The sequence below is a fragment of the Rhinichthys klamathensis genome, unplaced genomic scaffold, assembly GCF_029890125.1.
Source record: "Rhinichthys klamathensis goyatoka isolate OS25496 unplaced genomic scaffold, OSU_Roscu_1.1 h1tg000567l_1, whole genome shotgun sequence".
Taxonomy (NCBI): domain Eukaryota; kingdom Metazoa; phylum Chordata; class Actinopteri; order Cypriniformes; family Leuciscidae; genus Rhinichthys; species Rhinichthys klamathensis.
Window position 1 is genome coordinate 287,080 of NW_026607033.1, and position 21,648 is coordinate 308,727.

Sequence of the window (21,648 nt, forward strand, 5' to 3'; positions counted from 1 at the left end):
TGGAAAAGGTTTTTTTTTTTTTGTGTGTGCATAATTACAGGGCCAAACCATTGTGATCACATGACCAAGATAGAGCAGCGCACCCTTTGCATAATTATTAGTGTCCTATATTTCCTGCAGCTCAGGCTCGAGGTTTATAATGCATATTGTTCGAAAATTAGACTCTTCATTGAACTCTCAGAGCTGCAATTTTCGGGTACTGAAAATTATAGGTTAGAGCGAAGCAGAAAAGGGCTGCGTTCTTTTTTTCACCATCAAAACTCCCAGGCAGGCTTTGATCCTTCAAAGGATATTGGTGATATACCTGGCCAGGTATTACAGAGAGAGCTGGACAATAGTGGAATGTGTTCAAACGGGAACATAGCCTGTCTCTTATCATTGTTCTAGATCAGCTATTTTATCAAAGCCGTTATGGGGGGTGACTCATAGGAAATGGAGCTTTGGAGTTTGGACACTGACTTTTTGAAAGGGTGACCTCTGACCGTGGAGAGGTGAGTCATCGTCTCTCCAATGGATGAAGTTCATCATCCTCATACTGTTATGGCCACATTCTCCCCTTTTCTTCTTGTGAGCAGACTGAGTAGCTGAGAACTACTTTATAAAAAGACGGGCCATTTGCATCCAGGTGAATCTAATGCAACCTGTCAAGAGAACATGTCTGTCATATTTCACAAAAAACTATACATTTTCTTTAATTGCATAAAGGGGATGCAGGACCATTTTTAGGACCATTACATTTTTTGCATCGTTTTCATGACTTTTAAGCAGATTTTTCTATTTCTCATTACTGTAAATTTTATGGATGCTTTCCTTTTGAGTTTCTTTTGTAATTGCAATATTTCTTCATGATTATTACTTTCCTGTTTTAACATTAGTTATTAAAAATTGAGCTGTTCATCGTTAGCTCAGGTCCATTTAAATAATATTTTTTTTACAAATACAACCTTCAATTTTAACGGTGTAATTGTAAATGTTGAAATTAAGATTAATAAATGCTTTAGAAGTATATTTTATTGTTAGTTTATTTATTTTGAACTAATGTAGTTAACAAATGGATCCTTATATAAATCCATATAAATGTATATTTTTTTTTCTTAAATTGACAAAATACATTATAAAATTATTTTCATACAAATTAAGAACCTTTTCCACTGCCAATTATCTTCATCCTAATGTAAAAAAAAATCTCAAAGAGTACTAAAGTAAATAATACTGTAATGCTGCAGTATTGAAAATGTATTCAAAATAACTAGCCTATTGCAAATAAGAAAGGGAAAGATCCAGATGTGTTAATGAGGTAACTAATTTGAGGAGGAAAATGTGCTTAATTTTCATGAATCATTTTTACAATGCAAAACGTTATGGTCCTAAAATAGTCTTTATCAGGCAAAAATATGATTTGATTTTGGGGTGAAATGTGACCTAGGCATGTTCCTCCATCTACAACTTCAGGTGTTTGCAATGGGAAAAGAAAACTATAGAAGAGTATTGATCTTTCTGTGCTGTTAATCTAGATTTCCTTCTTTTTTTCTTTTTTTCTTTTTTATAGATGTGGCGGCACTTTCCCTTTTTCTGCTAGTTTTGAGTAAAGCACTTAACATTTTTCTCCAACGTCTCAAATGAGTCTTTGCGTATCGTTTAGTCTACCAAGACCATCCGTCAAGGCAAGATTACCCTTTTTTCCATCCGCTCCAGATGAAGGAGCCACATGCGCAATTCGTCACTGTAAATGTGACATCGCTTTTCACAAATTTGCAAAATGGAAAAATTAAAGGGTTGGAAAGTTATCAGAGGTGCTCCATGAATCTTTTTCGGCTTGTGGAATGGGGCGGAATTGGAACCTCTGAGTCTTAACGAGTCCCCCCCTGTGACTGGGGCCGCTGGGACTTTAATGCGCATTTGATGTGTGCTTTAATTACAGCCTTGCAGGATTAGTTAGAGACGGCACAGCTGGGCAACCTGCTATTAATGTCGGAGCATTCTGCCTCTGGTTCTTTATGGAAACGGCCGAGACCTACTGCGCTGCAAGTCTCGACGGGCCCTGCGAGAGCGTCAGCCTCGTAAAGTGACCTCAAAGACCTCTCGGCTCAAAACGGCAGCCTGTTACTCCCTTAAATACTGATATTAAGCGTCTTTGTCTGTTTGGAGCTCTTCAGATGTGTATCTATCTGTGCTGCCGCTCAACTTCTGTTTGTTTATGGCCAGAGCGCAAACAGTCTCATCTGACCTCCGCTTTGGGCTTGCGGGTACTTGAGATGATTCCTGTGCTCAATTTAAGCGGGTATAACAAAATGTTCATTTTTTAGCAACAAATTTGTTTGCATATTGTTCACTCCAATAACTATAATTTTTCTAGCTAATTAACTAAATAAGCATTAACAGCCAATCAGAATCCATTCTGGTTTAAAGAGCTTGAGCATTTAAAGTGACAGAACTGCAGTGCGTTTATAATAAACAGAGCGTTATCGTGCACTGCTGTAGAATCTAATATAGTTTTTATCGTTATAAGTTAACGTTCTTGGTGTGAATAGGCCTTAATGATTCCTCGATTGAATGAGGGACGCAAGCTATATCTAGAGGTCAGATATATCATTTGGTATTAAGATGCGTTTTGGTCGATCGGATCACAAGTAGACGAGGGATTACACTTCTGTCGTGATTTCTTCGAGGGGAGGGTCTATGTGTTTTTTTTTAGTGTTTTTTTTTAGATCTTTCGGCAAAATAAGTTTGCACAATTTACATATGAAAGCACCCAGAGACGATGGAAAAACATACGAAGAGCAATCTGTTCAAATGTGTTTTCGACTACGTCGTGGTGGACAAGCTCAAAACGTTTTAGACCCCGTTTACACCTGTATTTAGTGCCGTCCACTTGTGATCCGATCGACTAAATGCATCTTAATACCAGGTGTAAACAGGGTCATAGAGACGTGTGGTTGGACTTTTCTGACTTGGTCCTGACAAAGCAACCACCCACCTTGTGGAGGCGAGTTTTGCACGGACAGACACTCTTTTATCTAATTTTTTTAACACCTAACCAGTGATATCAAACCTTAGCGGTGCTCAACCAGACTCTTGTCACCTGTGTTATATTAAACGTGTCGATCCGGGAACCTTCTCGCAGCTGCTCTCGTATCTCTCGCTTGCTGACCTTGTCCTGTCCTGGTTGCTGCCTTCCGCATATTAGTGTCTAAACATAACTGTCATGTGTCTGCCAGTCCTGCTGATGTGTCCGTTTCAATGGCAAATATTTCCGGCAGGAGAAATGTTTCAGCCGGAAGTGACAGATATATAAAATTATGTGGTATACCTACTACCTTTCAAAAGGTTGGGATCAGTAAGATTTGTAATGTTTTTGAACAAATATTATTATTATGCTCACCAAGTGTATATATAATAAAATGATAGTTTCTGATAGAGTCCAAACTTAGCTTATGCTTTCATGATAAATATTGAAGTTTGCATTGTTTTGTTGTGCTTTTTAGTAAAACAGAGACTTTAGTAGTTACAGAGTTGTAGTGTAACATACTCTCGGGGAAAGTCCTTAAAATCCCTTTTTGAGCCTGTTATTGAAAGTAGACACTGAATGTAGAAGTTCTGCTAGAAAAAGGTAGTGAAGGGCTGTGCTTTATTCAGCAGCGCAGTTTGGCTAATCTTTACACCAATTATATTGTCACATATGTTCTCTCTGAATGACGTGTGAGACTTCTGCTCCCAAATTACAACTGAAAGAAGAGCTGTCTTAGTTATTGCAACAAATGTGCCAATTAGGAGCGTTGTAAAGTGGTAGTTTGTTCCATTGAAAATAGAGAAAAGCCCTCATGCAAGAACAATGCAAAATGCTCATCGCATGTCGTTTTGTACGGCGTTTTGTCTCCTTTCATGTGACTGAGTGATCGTTCGCATTTTGATTGATATTGACAAGCTGTTCTTCAGCCATTATATAGTTGTCAGCCCATCTGTTTGCTCAGAAAACAGCCGTAAACGACGACACAAATGGAAGCTGAAAGCCAATTGGGTTCCACATTTTTCCCATGTGAGCCTTGATTTATGACTCTTGTGTCACTAAACTGTCAGTGCATTTATTTATCTGTTCATTGTCTTTGTAGAATAGACCATCTCAACATGAAATGAAATAATGAATTTAGTAACGGTAAACGCATGCTATGTCCTAACCTTGCAAAATGTGATAAAGCGGTCTCTTCCATGAAATCTGAATTTTATCCTAACCATTCAGCATTTTTTTAGTCAACTAGTTAAGACAGTGTTACTTCTACTAAAGTAAAAAAAAAAAAAACTTTTGTAATTTAAAAAATAATAATTTTATTCAACACGGACGCATTAATCATATCAAAAAGTTACAGTAGACATTTATAATGTTGCAAAAGATTTCTATTTCCATTAAATGCTGTTCTTTTGAACTTTCTGTTGATCAAAGCAAATGTATCAGTTTCCACAAAAATGTTAGGCACCACAACTGTTTTCAACATTGAAAATATTTCTTGAGCAGGAAATCATCATATTAGAATGATTTCTAAAAGATCATGTGACACTGAAGACAGCAATAAATACATTTGAAAGTATACAAATAGAAAACAGTTATTTTAAATTACTAGTATGTTTCACTTTTTTGATCAAATAAATGCAGCTCTGGTGAGCATAAGAGACTTCCTTAAAAAACATTAACCATAGTATACTTTTTTTTTTTTTTTTTTTTTTAGTAAATTGTTGCATTTTGGTCTCACATTATCATTTAGAATCTTTTTCTGTCTTTTTCTCAGTGAGCTCTGTGATGACATGTCACTTTCACAGAGTCTGAAACTGATATGACTTGTCTGTTCAATAACAATGGCCTCGAGTCATTTTGAGATCTATCCCCATGTTGGCGTCGTGTAGTAACTTAACAGCTTCCGCTTCCAGTGTAATGATGATTGCATCTATCTGTGAGTTTTCAAACACGGACGCTCTTATGTATGATTCAGCAGACCAGAAGTGAAACTTGTCCGTGTGACCCCAGATCTGTGTCATAAAGGGTAGCCATGTAGTGTATGAACACTGGTAAATGTGATTTTGAATAGTGTTAACCAATAGCATTTTGATCATCGTTTTGTTTAAAGCTCCACTCCAGTCCATAACTTTTTTTGGGTTAAAAATGATCCAAAATAAATTTTTGAGCAAGTACATAACCAGCCAGTGTTCAAAACTATCTGCTTGCCTTAGCTCGATTCAAAGCGGTAAGCTTGTAATAATGTTTTTAATTCCAGTGGTACTGGTGGATTTCCGCGGGAGATTCGAGCATGTCTTTGCGTCATTGCGTCACATCTGTACACATGAAGAAGGAGTCTCGGCTAGTAGGCTATATTGCGTGTGAGGATGTTGGAGGTGGAGATTTATAGCCTTTTCTCACATATAATTAAACTTATCAGTTTGATGGCGGATCCAGAAAGGTTCAAACGACAGTCACCAGTTACAACTGAGATTCACCCGTTGTAAAATGCAAAAGACTTCGGACTTCGGAGTGGCTACAGAAAGAAGAGACTGCAACCGGACCCATGTGAAAACAAGGATACATATCTGAAGGGCATTAAATGTAGTCAAGCACTGCTGATGTTGAACATTAACAATTTGAGAACAAAGTATAATTTGCACGGTTTGACGTGGTATGATAAGCGATCGTTAGATTTAATCAGCGCGATTTACTGCAATGCTCTTTTTCCTTAGTTGGTCAGAACAAAAGTGGATGTTACTTACTTGTTCAATTGACATTTTCTTATTTTGGTCGTGGTCATACATGCAAAAAGTAGAATCTGTGATTCTGAATGCCAGTATCCACACCGCCGCGGTGACTGACAGCCTCACAGTCTCCTTAAACATTGGATTCATCCGCTCTGTGCCGTGCCGAGGCACAACCCACGTAAAGTTGATAATTCCGCGAATAACTGCAATTGCAGATTTCGAACAGAGATGGCGACAGAGGAAAAACGCCGGACTGCAGCTTTAAATATTATAAAGGAAAACGTTTTTGATTTCATTTGTTCCAATGATTTGTTCCAGGAACATGTATTTATTTGATTTCATGTTGACTTGTTTGAAATGATGGTACCTACTACCTAATGTTTCAAAAACAATAAAAAAAAGTCACTTCACAGCAAAAACTCAATGTTTTTGTGTATTTTATACATGGCTAAAATTGAAATTTATATATTTTTTGTTTTGTTTTCTCTGGCTCACAGCCACTTAAACAGCTTCATGATCCAGGCCCTCCGTTCTCTCACCTTCTTCTATGTGTCACATAGTGTGTCAATAAAACTTTAGTTTCTTTTTCTGCTCAGACATCCACAGGAAGTCAGCCTCCCACACGCATATTCTGTTCTTCGAGCTCTAACAAACAAACGTCTGTAGTTGTGTCTATTTCTTGCCACTCGGCGAAGGCCGGAATTATACTGCCAGTCCAGTCCTGTATTTTGTGGCCATTTTCATGGAATCTTTTTTGGAGATCTATGCGAGATGGGTCATTATTGCACTGAGTTATAGTGTTTTGAGGATTGGAGGCAGTGCGCAGATATGTGAAGCTTTTCTTAAAAGCACAAATAGTTTGTGCCGGGTCGAAACTTTACCCGTAATGTTTGTCCACCATAATAATAAAACAATTCTTGGGTTCTTGTGAATTTTTATGCATCATAGTGGCATTATAACAATGGATGGAATTTTGTTTTTCATTTGAATTTGCATTTATATTCTATCTGTTCCAAAATCTATGTACTAGGCGGGATTACCGGTACAAGACATCATAGGCGCCGTTCCTTCAATACATACAATACATGTCAACATACTCCGTTCAATTCCAATCTAAGGCAGGTTTATATCTTTCATGGATAAGGCTAATGCTGAATTCACTGTAAATACACTAAAAAAATCTTACTGAAACCCCAAACTTGAAACAAATTAGGCCTAATACTTTTATTCAGCAAGCATGCATTCAATTCAAAAGTGACTCTAAAGACATTTATATTACAAAAGATTTCGGTTTCAAATAAATGCAATTATTTTGAACTTGCTATTCATCAAAGAATCCTAATTTTTTTTTTTACAGTTTCTACAAAAATATGAAGCAGCACAACTGTTTTCAATATTAATAATAATAAGGACTGTTTCTTGAGCAGCAAATCAGCATATTAGAATGATTTCTGAAGGATCATGTGACACTGAAGACTGGAGTAATGATGCTGAAAATTCAGCTTTGCATCACAGGAATAAATTACATTTTTAAAATCTATTCAAATAGAAAAGTTACCTTAAATTGTAATGATATTTCACAATATTACTGTTTTACTGTATTTTTGATCAAATAAATGCAGTAAGCATAAGAGATTATAAATTTATACTGACTTCAAACTTTTGAACTGTAGTGTATACTTGTCTTTTGTCCTAAATAAATAAATAACTTCTGTCTAGATGGCAGTAGACTAGCTAGGCAGCTCACTAGAGTTTGAAACACTATCATTTGTAAATGGTTGGGTTGAAGCCCAGTTGACCTTGATAGCACCCAGAATAAGTAGTCAATCATATTAAACATTCCCAATGATTTGATCCTGTGAGATTAATTTGATTTGGCTTCTTTAGCTTGTTAAAGTAACAATATTAGCTATTCATAGCTTTGCTCACCTACTTCCTCAGGGTTTATTACTTTAGATGATGGAGCCATAGTCGTTCTTTGGCTCTGTTAGAGCATTGAATGGGTTCGCCGATGTTTTTTTTTTCCCCAAGTCATGACCTTTTATTATTTACCCTTTAATTAGGTTTTACCAGTTCTGATGGTATTTTTCCCCAGACATTCCAGCACATTTTTAATTTGTCTGTCTAACAAGGAGCAACTAAATGTGACGTGTAGATCTTCACGTTCAGAATGAAAAGGTTGAGGTGTCTCTGTCTCTTTGGTTCACAACTTATTTCAGTTCTTCGCGGCAGACTGCTGTGTATGTGGCAAACCTCATGTATTTTCAGACATCCTGTGGCCGCTGGACTCATGTATGTCTTATTCTGTTGCTCCTCTGCGCACACCCGAGCAGGATGCTAAAATTATAGCTGCAATGAGCAAATAAATGTTTACTAGCTTCATTTAAAAATAAATACAAACAGTGGTTAAAGGGGTTTGCTCGAGCATGAAAGCCAGCAAGCTTGAAATGCTCCTTCTGTGGAGTAACAGCCATAAACATCTCTCCAGCTGTTTGCGTACTGATACGATTGCATTACTGATACGAAAAGTAATTGGCAATTGTGTAGTGTGCTTTATCAGTCATATTGCTTACTGTTTCGATCTTATTCATAAACACAAAATAGCTTCCAAGTTTGTGTTGCCCTTTGAGTGGACAAACTCACATTGTATTATGATGATACTGGTCTGCTGAGTCATGTTCCACTCATGGTTCACTTATAGCTTTGAAAAATTCAGTAGTTAGTGTTTTTTAGACAATAAAACTTAGGGATGCTCCGATCAGCATTTTTGGGGCCGATTACCGATCACGAAAATCATGATCTGCCGATTGCCGATCACAGAATGGCAGGGGAATGGGAATCTTTTATCTATAATCTAGCAGAGTTTGCACCATTTGTAGAAATGAAACTAACTATGAATTAACTATATTGGGTGGGGGGGGGGGTTACTTCTGTAGCTTATGTAGAAGTAAGCTACAGTCAAGATCTTGAAGAACCACCAACTGTTTATTTAATTGTATTTAAAAAATTAGATAAATTAAGGAAAGTATCTGTCTTTGTATCTGAAATTTAAAAATGAAAAACTATGTGAAATCAATTATAGTGACATGCCATGCAGGCCACACACATCCATTTGTGTCAGGTTACATAGTCTAAAAAAATGAAATACTCCCAGAGTATTTCCAACTATGACAAAAAATATTTTAAAAAATGTGATTATTATAAGCCGTCCTTCAAATAAGGCATAAGAAAAGCATAATGACCTATTTAAAACAAAGAGGTGCCTAAGACTGAAAGTAGAGATGTTCCGATACCCTTTTTCCCTTCCCGAATAACGATTCCGATACCTGGACTCAGGGTATCGGCCGATACCGAGTACTGATCCGATACCTGGGTGTGTACAGTATCTACACACCCAGTAGCTGCAATTCATACTAGCACTGGATGAATTGATAGAATTATTTTATGGTGTGCTTCAGACTTATCCCTTAATTAAACATGAACAAATACATAGAGTGAACTAGAGTATTTTTATTATCTGACATACATTTCACAGCAATATATTATTTATCTTTCTTAAGTGAAAAAGAACTTAAAATGCAGCCACACTTCTAATACTGTAAACTGAAAATATGTATTTTAGATTTACAATATATAACTGTATAAAAAAAGTGCAACAAATAAATCTAGGAATCTAAAAAAATGATATATGAATAATATAAGAAAATTATCTCTTTATAATTTAAGGTCCATAAACAGTTTTGTTAAATAATCGGCATTTCAGTTTTGACATCGGCTGGTCATCCAGAATAATAAACTTAATAACTTACATGTTGTCGGTTATATTTATGATCGCTCGTTGGCTGTCTTTTGAAAACATTTCTCTAAGTTTGAATGAAGCTTTCAGACATTGTTGATTCTGGCGCGGCTCATCCTTCTCTGCCCTTGCCTTTGTGTAATCGTGTTCTGCGGGGTTACTCGGTGTTACTTGAAGTTTCTAATACTTGTTCCACCCCTCGAAATTGCAGTATGGCATATGAGACATGTCGCCGTTTTACTAGCTGGTTGTCCAGTCTGAAAAACTGCCAAACTGCGGACATACTGCAGGGTGCGCGTGCGTTTTTTTCTTCGCTGCTCTAAACAGTGGTTGCTTGTGTGGCAACAGCACGACTTCCTGTGTTGCCACAAGCAACCACTGTTTAGAGCAGCGAAGAAGAATTGAGCTCCGATTTGCAGCGTTACGCAAAGCTAGCGTGCATAACTAGTTATTGTTTAAGAAAATGGTATCGGATCGGTACGCGGATAGAAGTACTCGCCGATACCGATGCCAGACTTTTTATTGGTATCGGTGGCATTTCCGATATTAGTATCGGAATCGGAACAACTCTAGCTGAAAGACAAGGGAAGACTAGCATAGGCGTAATTTGCGGGTGGGACGGTTCCCCACCACTTTTGAAACATCTCGAGGCACGAATGTACCAATACAAATAAATAAAACATCTCCAGTTAACTAGCAGAGCATTCATTTTGTTCATTTGGTAAATAAGAGGCGATCTAGCGCTGAAATGTGTTTTTTGTAAAAAAAATTATCAAGTGATTAAGTGCTCGTTGTCGCTGCGATCAGTGGCGCGGATACAATGTTCTCTTGTGGCTCGCGCACAGTCTTCACTCGGACGCACGCTTCAATCCGTTGTGGAGACTCTCTATTCGTTCCGGTGAAATTACAAAACAAAATATTCAACAAACGTGTCCCTGCCTGATATACAACAACTGATAAACATAATCGGTTTTGATGAGAAGAAAAAACCCTATACGAGTGCGGATTAGAACCCAGGACCTCTGACACACTAGGCAAAAGCTCTGCCACTAGACCATTAGAATATACACTCATGTTTTGGTCTGGTTTTAAGTGAACTTGCATCGCTCATGCAGGTGGAAAAAAGTCGCGCGAGTAATTTACTTCACGTGATCGGCGTTTTTGGGGTTTGAAGTCAGCATATTAGAATGATTTCTGAAGGATCATGTGACACTGAAGACTGGAGTAATGATGCTGGAAATTCAGCTTTGCATAACAGGAATATAGTTATACTTTAGAAAATTTTGTAAATTGTAATAATATTTCATTACCCATAGGTTGATGTTACGGTTGCTAATAAGTTTCAGAAGCAGGAGCAAGTTATGTAAAAAAAAAAAAAAAGGGTTATTAAGACAAACATCACATTGGGCCCTATCTTGCACCCGGCGCAAATGACTTTGTACACTGACGCATGTATCATTCCTATTTTGCCCCGTGCAAAGCGGGCTTTTCCCTCCACAGACGCACGTCGGTAAATTAGGAAATGAACTTGCGCTCCCTGGGCGGGTCAGCGCAAAAAGGAGGCGTGTTTCGGCGCAAACATTCCCTAATGCTATTTTGCAGTTCCAGAAAACAATTCCGCCACTGACCAGAAAAAACCCAGTCTAAAGTCAGTGGCGCGTTGCGCGTTGTTCATAATGCTATTTTAAGCGCGCATGCTTGGCCATAATGTAGCGGGTGCACAACGCGCATAGAATTTGATTCTCTCATCAACACAGATGCAGCAGTTTTTATTTTTGCAAATCATACATTATAACAAGGAAAAATATTAACACATGAGGGAAATCATTGTGGTGTCCATGAAGATGTAAAAAAATGTAGTTTTTTTCCTCCCACGCCTGTTTAACCGACGCTGATTTGGGTGGGTTTCTCCCATCCCCATACAACGTCACTTCTCTGTCTTTCACGGTCCTGACAAGAACGTCGGTCTCCTTGGCTGTGAACCGCTCCTGGCGCGCGCCTGGTAAATCCGCCGTTATAATTGCAATCCGCCATGCAACATGCACACCTGCTCTTAAAGGGAATGTTGGATGACGCTCTGATTGGTTTATTTCACGTTACGCCCAAACCACACCTATGAATAATGAAGATATTTCAGACCAACCCCTTTTAAACTTGCGTCGGGCGCAAAGTTACTTGCGCTTCGCGCTTGATACTTGCGTTTCAGATCGTTAAAATAGGGCCCATTCTTTGCAATGTCTATTCAGAAAGTAAATATACCACGTGGGGGGCTAAAACAGGCAGTTTTGCCAACAGTTTGCCGATCAAGCTATTTTTAGCCAATATCGGCCGATCAATCGGAGCATCACTAGAACAATCTCAGCCTGTTTTAGCCCCCCCACGTAACTTGCTCCTGCTTCTGAAACTTATTGGCAACCGTAACGTCAACCGTAACGGGTAATGAAATATTATTACAATTTACAAAATTTTCTAAAGTATATAACTGTATTCCTGTTAAGCAAAGCTGAATTTCCAGTTTTTGTCTTCAGTGTCACATGATCCTTCAGAAATCATTCTAATATTCTGATTTGTGACTTGCTGCTGTGCTGATTTAAAACATTTCTCATCAATGTTGAGAACGGTTGTGCTGCTTAACATTTTTGTGAGAACAGTGATACATTTTTTTCAGGATTAGTTAAAGAAAAGAAAAAAGAGCAGCGTCTAATCATTTGCTCAAATTAATATTCCTTTACGCAATACTTATTTGAAGATTGAATTGTTTTCCCTTGACCTTTAAGATGTTTACATTCATTATGTCATAACCCTGTTTGTTGGAATGAAGGAGGATTTGTATGCAGCATTAAGCGCACGGACGGCCCTCTGTGTGGACTGAGTGGAGTTTTTGCGGTTTGGCGTCGTTTCCATGCCAACAGCCAGTCATGCCAAAGTACAGCTAATGCAAATGCAAACCAACAGCATCTGTTTCCTTCAGGTCTGACACGTGGCCCCTCCCACCGAGAGATGCTGTCACACCCACGCTATCTTTATAAGTCTGTCTCTGTGTCTCTCTCGCTCTTTTGCCCTCTGTGTTTTCATCAAGAAACCCTCGAACAAGAGCGTCTTTGTGGCACTGCTATTTTTTTACCTCGCCTTGCTTTCAACTGCTGCTCTTATTCAATTAGTTAGGGTTTTCAAATCTGTGTTTTCTTTTGTTTGTCAGTTGTTTTTAAGGTGAAGGGTAAGATGAAGGAAATGCATGTACACTCAGTCATCAGGTGATCCAGCAAATGACCTGATCTGCACAAAAAAGGCTTGTGTGCAAAGGGCCGTTTTTGCACGAGTCCGACACATTGGACTGAAGAGGAAGTATGATGTGACTCATACTTCGCTTTGATTGGATGCCTGGAGGAATGGCATCTGTGCCTCATTTCTTTGCCACTGTTGTTGCGTTTAGTATTTGAATGCATTATTATCCTATTATATTTCCCATTTCTTTTTTACTTTTAATATTGAGTACTAGTGTTGACAATACTGAGTTCTACCAGTAAAATTTTGTGAATAGTTCACACAAAAATTAAGAAATTGTCATCAATTGTCAGTCACCCTCATTTTGTTCCAAACCTGTAAGCCTTTTGTTAATCTTTGAAAAGCAAATGAAGGCATTTTAAATTAAATCTGAGAGATTTCTGTCCCTCTATTATTGACATCAACACAACTACCCCTTTGTCGCTTCAAAAAGTTCATAAAGAGACTGAATCGCTTTATACCCAGTCTTTATACCCAGTTAATTTTAGGCTTTTTATGTGAATAAACTGCTAAATTAAATCTATTATTCATCATATAAAGCGATCGTGTGTCTTCAGAAAATTTTTAACTTTTTGAATCGTCAAAGTGGTAGTTGCCTGGACTGGTAATGGAGGGACAGAAATCTCAGATTTCAAAATATCTTCATTTGTGTTGTGAAGATGAAGGAAAGTCTTACGGGTTTGGAACGACGAGGGTGAGTAAAGGATGATTCCCTTTTGGCTGGCCTAACCCTTTAATATGAGTTTTGATAACCATGGTAGTATGGCAAACATGCCGTTTAGGGCATTTACATGACCTTGCATGTTGGGTTATTATAAAATATGCAAACATAGATGTCTTATACAGTAGCAAAAAGCTTAATTAGAAGGATCGAAGTGGCTGATATACTAATTGTGGCCCCTTTTAAATACCCAAGCTTCATGTCTCTCTGCGTTTCTCTCCCACAGCGAGCTCAGTGTGTGCCACTTGAGGAATGCTGAGGGAATGACTGGCTCACTGCTAGCTGACGACTGATCGCCTCGTGCTTCAAAATCCCTAAACATTACACCCTCAGTTATACACTCAGATGTTTGTCGTTGAAGCTTGTCTACCTTGCAGGACACTGGCCTGTTATTGGCAACTTGCGCAAAGTACAGATCCTCACACAGGTTCTCTGTAGATTTTGGATATGGGTTGCATTAGTATTAAACAGAAGCTGCATTCTTTTTCCATTCTATAGTACATGATTATATAGGGATGGTTCATGTAGCTCCTCTCTTATGTAATACAGCCGTTTTGAGTTTGTAAGTGATTTGGGTAACATAAGTTGTGAAATAATATTGTACTTTTCAAACTGTTAATAGTTGGCACATCCCTAAAGACCCTGTTTAAGAGGAAGTTGTTGTCTGACGCTGCCTCAGTGAAGATCTTATTTAAACGCTGTAGTGTTTGGTGCTTTTGTCTTGTTCCTGTACAGATACAGATGTTTTTTATCTTGTACTGCAGGGATGTAGAAAATTACTTTAATATCTTATATATATATATATATATATATATATATATATATATATATATATATATATATATATATATATATATATATTTACTTGCTTATTAAAAATATTTATTTCAAATATTTATATATTCAAAATATGTATAATTATTTACTAAATATTTATTGTTATTAAAATGGTCATTTGTTTTTAAATAATATTTATTTAATAAACATATATTTATTTGTTAATTTTATTCTCATTCATTAAACTATTTGTTTATATGTTAGACATATTTGTTTATATGTGTAAAAAATATATTTTTAAAGAAATTTAATTTTTAAGCTGATGTTTCAGTGCAGTAAGCCTCATATCTCATGCTTTGTTAATTACTTGACTTACTAAGCTTTTAACTGGAGTCTTTAAATATCTACAAAGTTAATGTGTGTAAAATCCTCATCTTGCTCTTAGTGAGAGGAATTACAGTGTCTTCAGATATCAATAGCAGGAGATAACGCTTCATTGGCAGTCTCTTTGTGTTCCCTGGCTTCAGTGGGTGGTTTGTTGGTAATGTTCACAGCCGTTTGTTGCCGTTTGACACTTTCTTTTAGAGGAAGTCCATTAGTGTGCCATTTGAACTCCTCATTTCCACCAGCAGGCTTATTAAGAGCTTTGCTGCTCTTTCCAAAGGCAATCCAGGAGCTACCTTTTCCTGTTTGGGCTGGTTTTTTCCCCTTTGGCACGATCGCTTTGTTTCTCTTTTTTTTTTTTTTTTTCTCGTCCAGGTTTGTCCAGTCAGAGACAGACTAAACTCTAACTTTAAATGCACAATCTGTGATGCAGATTTGCTGAGCCTTTATTTTGTGCCTTTTTTGTTTTGTTCTCTCCCGGCTGAAGTGTGTTTGGCCAGCGACGTGCGTTACTACCAAAGCAATTAAATGAGACTCAGCATTCACTTGAAGACCACTTAAAACTCACAATAGAGATTCTGAAGGGTCTTTAATATTTGATTGCACTGAAAGCTGCTGTTTTTCTTTTCAAAACGGATCATTAAATGGGATAAAAGCGCAGCTGATCAACGTGTTGACAATATTTTTGTGAAAATACAAAGGATGCTGATTCTGTTTTTTTGGGTCAAAATTACTATTCGTCATAAAGCGGCAAACACTATTACGTCTCGGTCATAAATTTAGTCACGCATTACTTTTTGTCAAGTCACGTAAACAAGGTCATACACATACTTTGTTCTATCAATGTAGCAGAGAATCATGGGACTCCACATGCAATCCTCGTGCATTTTACTACCTTAATCTAATTACTGACTATAAGAAAATGCACCCATATAGAACATATTAAATTTCTTCCACAGGACAAATCTTTGAGTTCTTTTAGGGTGTTGCACAACTACTTGTTTTTACTAGTCGGCTAGTTTGAGGGTCGATGTTTACCTAATGTAAATGACTCACACTGTGCCTCATCAGCAGCCTTTGCAGTGTTTTGGCAGGTCGAATGCTCGGCTGAAGGAGATTGCGAGTGGAGAGAACGTCCTTGAAGCTGAGATGACGCTAGTGAGGAACGAAAGATTCATGCTGCTTGCATTGTCCTAAATTGTGCAAGAAGATTCATGTCACACTCAATTATGGTTTCTTTCAACTTAGGGATGACGTTTTGATTAGTTTCAGAGCAGTTTGCTAAATATTTGGCTTATGTGAACACTCTAAATGAACTCCGAACATCTTGTGTCCACAACACCAGCGCATTTCACCTATAAATTTCACTTATAAATTGCGTAACATCAAATGTTTTTGGCCATTACAGTGACAAAGCTAATTTCATGCTGCTACACAGAATGGCTAATAATTGTTAGCAATTGAATGTCCTGGATATTGCAGTCTATAGATTGGGGCTTTTAACACAACTTCAAACTTGTTACATTCTTTGTATTTGTTCCTATAGTGTCATTAATTTGTAATAAACCCTCATCATATGTTTATATTCCAAACATTTCTGAGCTATAAGTAATATAAGTGAGCCTGTTTTATGGTGGTGGTTTTGTGAATGGGCTTCGTTGAGCAGTGAATTGTAAGTACCGGCAGTGGGATATTTTCATCACGTCTGATTCGTTGAGGACCAGACAGAATCTGTCATCCCTGTCAGACGGAGGAATGTGAATGAAATGAGGATAAGGAAGACTGAGGCAGTTTAGTGAAAATAAAGGGAAGCAAAAAAAGTGATGGAAATCTTAGAGAAGAATTAGCAACAAAGAATAGAATGAAGGAGTTCAGAAACAGACAAAAAGCGAAAGAACTTAGACCAAGAGAGGGGGGGAAAAGAGCACAGCGAAGGAGATGCTGATGTCAGCATTTGTCTCTGCTCTTTCCTCTGCTCTTTCCGTGTTTAGTGAGACCAAACAGCCCGAGAGCAGTGCGCTCCCAGACACACCTTCTTCCTCTACCGAAATACCAGCAGTTCTTTAATCTCGACTTTCTGCCCAGTGGCGGCGCGAGCGAATTGAAATTGTTAGGATGCACCATTTGTTTCCGGTCTGTTGGACTCAGCTGGTGAAAGCGGAAACATTAAAGGAATATTTCACTCAGACATTTATGTAATCATTTCCTCATACTCGTGGCATTTCAAATCCATATGACTTCCTTCCATTAAAAACATGGAGAATTTTTGGAGATGGTATTGTTAGTTGCTTTTTCTGTGCAATGAATAGGGATTAAAGCTTTCAAGCTTCACAAAGCATGCAAAAGCATCAAATGAATCATCCATATGACTTGTACAGAAGCTCCATGTCTTCTGAAGTCATACAATAGCTTTGTGTGAGAAAGTATACACACATAAACACATACACTCACCTAAAGGATTATTAGGAACACCATACTAATACTGTGTTTGACCCCCTTTCGCCTTCAGAACTGCCTTAATTCTACGTGGCATTGATTCAACAAGGTGCTGAAAGCATTCTTTAGAAATGTTGGCCCATATTGATAGGATAGCATCTTGCATGTTTTTGATGCTCTATTGGGTTGAGGTCTGGTGACTGTGGGGGCCATTTTAGTACAGCGAACTCATTGTCATGTTCAAGAAACCAATTTGAAATGATTCAAGCTTTGTGACATGGTGCATTATCCTGCTGGAAGTAGCCATCAGAGGATGGGTACATGGTGGCCATAAAGGGATGGACATGGTCAGAAACAATGCTCAGGTAGGCCGTGGCATTTAAACGATGCCCAATTGGCACTAAGGGGCCTAAAGTGTGCCAAGAAAACATCCCCCACACCATTACACCACCACCACCAGCCTGCACAGTGGTAACAAGGCATGATGGATCCATGTTCTCATTCTGTTTACGCCAAATTCTGACTCTACCATCTGAATGTCTCAACAGAAATCGAGACTCATCAGACCAGGCAACATTTTTCCAGTCTTCAACTGTTCAATTTTGGTGAGCTCTTGCAAATTGTAGCCTCTTTTTCCTATTTGTAGTGGAGATGAGTGGTACCCGGTGGGGTCTTCTGCTGTTGTAGCCCATCCGCCTCAAGGTTGTGCGTGTTGTGGCTTCACAAATGCTTTGCTGCATACCTCGGTTGTAACGAGTGGTTATTTCAGTCAAAGTTGCTCTTCTATCAGCTTAAATCAGTCGGCCCATTCTCCTCTGACCTCTAGCATCAACAAGGCATTTTTGCCCACAGGACTGCCGCATACTAGAGGTTTTTCCCTTTTCACACCATTCTTTGTAAACCCTAGAGATGGTTGTGCGTGAAAATCCCAGTAACTGAGCAGATTGTGAAATACTCAGACCGGCCCGGTTGGCACCAACAACCATGCCACGCTCAAAATTGCTTAAATCACCTTTCTTTCCCATTCTGACATTCAGTTTGGAGTTCAGGAGATTGTCTTGACCAGGACCACACCCCTAAATGCATTGAAGCAACTGCCATGTGATTGGTTGATTAGATAATTGCATTAATGAGAAATTGAACGGGTGTTCCTAATAATCCTTTAGGTGAGTGTATTTACTTGTATTTAAAATGTACTTAATTATATCTTTTTCTAGAATAGCAACTGAAAATTACACAGAATTACTCTTATTACATGTATTGGTCAATATAGATAATCTCAAAATGGCTAATAAAATTGGTCAAATAATATTTGGCCTGACACAAATGCCTATAACTATTAGCCTTTATGAATTTTTAAATCATGGTTTAAACAACACTAAATATGAAATGGAAGTGCGTGCGTGCCATGTCTTGAGACTGTTGATCAGGATATTGCCATTTGTCCAGCTGTGAAGTAGGTCTTTGTATTGACTTTCACGTCAGATCTTCTTAACTTCCAGTGTTGGTGGCTATCAAGTTTGCTGCGCTGGCTCTTGCAGCCCATGTGTGTTTAAAGGACGTACGGGTGTCATTTTGCCTGGGACTGTTTAAGATGAAGAGGGGATTAGGGAAAGCTTGGATTAGTTGTAAAGGGCAGAAAGGAAGCTCACTGATGGTTTAGATCCGTGCTGTATCTCCTCCGAACCTGATCTGTACGGTGGTTATTCTCTCACGGTTCCCTACGGTAGACGATACTGGGCCCTAAATCCATTACATTTGTGTTGTCTGTTTAAATTTTTCTGGATTCCATTTTAATAGTTAAATTAAATGTGAATAATCAAAATGCATGTCTAATCAATTGAACTCATAAAACTTTAACAATTTATGAATTTAGTCAAATTTCGACTGGCGTTATGAAATGTGGGTTATCTTTTCAGAAATGTTGTTTTTCTGTGGTATATGATTGAATACAAATGTATTATCAAAATGGAATGCATAAAATTTAAACAATTACATTTTTAAAATGTATTTAATCAAATGAAAAGGTAACAATTTATTTGTATTCTTTGGCAAATAAAGTGATCCTGGGGATTGCTACATTAAATTAAAACATGGATAAACATTTTTGCAAAATTGTGTAATATTCCTTAAAATGTTTTAATAAATTAAATTTTTATTATTATTATTATTATTATCATCATCATCACTACTACTTTCAGAAATACATTCTATTGTACAGAAGTAATATTTCTATCATAAATTCTGGTAAAACAAAACTTTTATTTTGGTGGGTTGTAGTGAAGACCAGTTTCTGTGTATTTGACGATAGTTTGTATTAAATAAAATGGTGAAATGCAAGTGGAGTGACTCAGAGCAGATCTGGAAATGTTCATGTGTTAATGTCCTTATACCGTAGTGAGACTGCAGACGCAGAAAACACCATGAGCGTCATGTGTACTTGAGTATGTGTTGTAGACAAAACTCTGGTGCTCATTCACACAGATGTGTAGAACATGAGAACATTTCATATTTAAACTGCAGTCTTTTTGCATTTTAATATTCAGACACTGGTCCATATTGCGATTTCGATTTATTCATCCAAAATTTGCCAAATTCCGTGACATTCCGCGCTATAAAATAAATTCCATACTTATGATTGAATTCTGTGATTCCGTCCCCGTTTTCCACGGCCCTACAGAAAGCCTAGATGTGCAAAGGAGCAAAGCCTCAGGAAACAGGAGCCCAACTCGGATTACCACTAAATCGAATGTGCCTCTTGGCTCGCAGCACCATTACAGAACTATACAGCTATACTAATCGCCCTCAGAGCCGCCCACTTTGCCGGTTCGCTCTCCCGTCGAGGTCACTGCCATTCCAGGGTGAAAGCTGACTTTGTTTTTAAGTCTTTTTTTCCCCTCATGCACAACAAACAGTTGGAACAAAGAGGCCTGGGACAGTTTGACTGCCTGCTTGGTTCTCGCCGCAGCTGGAGGTGGCCTGCAAAAATCTGCACATTGCTGTTGAAATTAATTCAGACCAGGTGAAAACATCCATTTGTTAGGGATTAAAACTTCATGTGCCGTGGAGCCCGGTCTCTACCAGCGCTGGCTGGCTGACTGAGCAAACAGCTTAAAGTATTACTTGTATTTTTCTAGCATGGAGATAAATATGTTCAGCGTTTACTTTGGGTTCTCCGTTTAATTTTTCGCAAAACCGCACGTCTCAGATGTGCCGCACTGTCAGACGGCCATGCATGATTTCAGAACCGTCTCATCGAGGACATACCGTCCCGTATCTCTGAAAGATTCACTGGCAAAGGCTCTGATTCTTCTTAAGTCCCCTGGTTTAACAGTAGAGCCAGGCATTGCCAAGTTACTTCTCTCATTTTGGTTGTCTACTTTTATCAATAATGGTGTCTTTTCCTTGGTAAAAGTATGTTTTGGAGATGCAAAAAATGGGACTGACAGACTGGTTGGCAAAGGCGGCTTGTCCTGGCACATCTGTGGGCATATTCCGAATCCTGACACATCCCAGCCATGGCCTCATTTCTCCTGTCCGCCATTGCGTACACCCTTTTTTCCATGTCTAGCTGGCAATTTTGGGCTTATTACACATTGGAAAGGGAAAGATGAGGAAGAAATGCCCTCCAGCCTTCAAGAAATGCCCTATTTACCTATATAACATTTTTATTTGCATGTTATTTCATTCGCTTTGTGCAATGCTGGAAAAATCGGAGAACTTTTTTTTAATATGCAATTGTGATTTCAGCATAAAGACATGCTGAGGCCTGCGGCCGTGTCTGACGGACCGTGTTAAGTAGGGCCGTTTGAGTTTTGGCCCAGTTCCCTTTTGTGCACCATCTGCTTGAGCATCTATAGTAGTGGCCTTGACTTACCCGCGACATGGGGCAAATATTGTGCTGATTCAATTACTGATGATTGGCACTGCTGTGGTTTTGTTGTGATGGAATGTTTTTGAGCATGTTATTGATAACCTATCTATTTACTGAATAATGTATTGCTAGTTGGCAGATTCATCCTGATTATGCATCCTCAAAAAGCTCCAAAGATTTCCACAGAATTGGAACGCCATTCCTTGTTTTTTGTTAAGTTTGTGTATTAAATTTTTTTCAATGTTAGGACATTTCATGACGGTTGTAATTGATTAATCATCCAACAACCTATCAGTTGCTGTTATGGTCGATACCGATATTTACCGATGCCGATATCTCTGTATAGAAAACGCATAGCGAGGAAGGATCCCCTTCAGACGCTTTGAAGAACGACCAGACAGACGACATCGTTGCTCCCTCACCAAAGGCAAAGTTAAACTGACTTTGACTTTTTTTGCCGCCTCCAGCACCTGCTTCAGCACATTATGTGACGTGTAATGTATGCGCTTGTGCAAAAACAAACATTCCCGCCCCCACACTCACATCTACACACACGTCAAATACACAGGAATGATTATCGGCCTGTTCACATCGGCCCTATTGACATCGGAACGATTCTGATGTGTAAAAAATTGACCA

General features: G+C 38.3%; 1 protein-coding gene across 1 annotated transcript in view; it reads left to right on the forward strand.

The window, feature by feature from the left end:
• Nucleotides 1–21,648, forward strand: part of chsy1 (chondroitin sulfate synthase 1) — a 65,669-nt gene that overhangs the window by 4,716 nt on the left and 39,305 nt on the right. The gene's annotated exons all lie outside the window — the stretch shown is intronic.